Genomic DNA, 714 nt, shown 5'->3' on the forward strand with positions numbered 1-714 from the left:
GATATTTTATTTAGTTTTCAATAGTTTGTTGGCTTTTAGAGAATTAACTAAAATATCTGAAAAATAAAAGTAATAACAGCTTTTCAGTATGTCTATATTTTAGAGATAAAGAAAGAAAATATACTGTAAAAAAAAAAAAAAATCATGAACTGGTTTCATATTTCATGGCTCTTGCTTTGCCCTTTTTTATCTGTACCAGGCTTGCATAAGAAAGTTAGAGCAATAAGATAACAAAGCTGCTGTAAATTACTGTAATGTTATATAACTATTCATCTGTGACCTCAGTGTATCTTGATATCTTTGGAGTTACACTGATGTCCATTATTGGTTGCGTGCAAGTGCTGATGTAGCTAAAAGAGGTAATTAATGGAGCCTGTTTCAAGATAAGTGATAAGAAATTTGTTGATATAAGATCCATATATATAGTACAGTTGAATAGAGTACATGATATATGATGTAGGAGAATTTCCTAGATGTTAAGGGATAATAGTAGCAATATTTGTGCTCTACACCTTTGCTTAGCACAGTCACTAGTATTGTTTTTTCTTCTTCTCATTTTTTCAGTATAAAAGATATAGATTATTGTTGATTGATTATTTAGAATATGGTAAAGACTATCAAATGGGTAGCAGAATTAGGACCTTTATAGCAACCTAATCAAGAGCAAGCGGAAATCTTGTATATTTTATTTGTTCTTCTAATTTTGGTGTTTGA

At 29.6% G+C, this 714-nt stretch overlaps 1 protein-coding gene across 1 annotated transcript in view; it reads left to right on the forward strand.

The window, feature by feature from the left end:
- LOC119585967 (kinesin-like protein unc-104) overlaps window positions 1-714 on the forward strand; it is a gene marked incomplete in the record, with an annotated part of 145,723 nt that overhangs the window by 118,476 nt on the left and 26,533 nt on the right.

The sequence above is a fragment of the Penaeus monodon genome, chromosome 20 (genome assembly GCF_015228065.2).
Source record: "Penaeus monodon isolate SGIC_2016 chromosome 20, NSTDA_Pmon_1, whole genome shotgun sequence".
In the NCBI taxonomy this organism is placed as follows: domain Eukaryota; kingdom Metazoa; phylum Arthropoda; class Malacostraca; order Decapoda; family Penaeidae; genus Penaeus; species Penaeus monodon.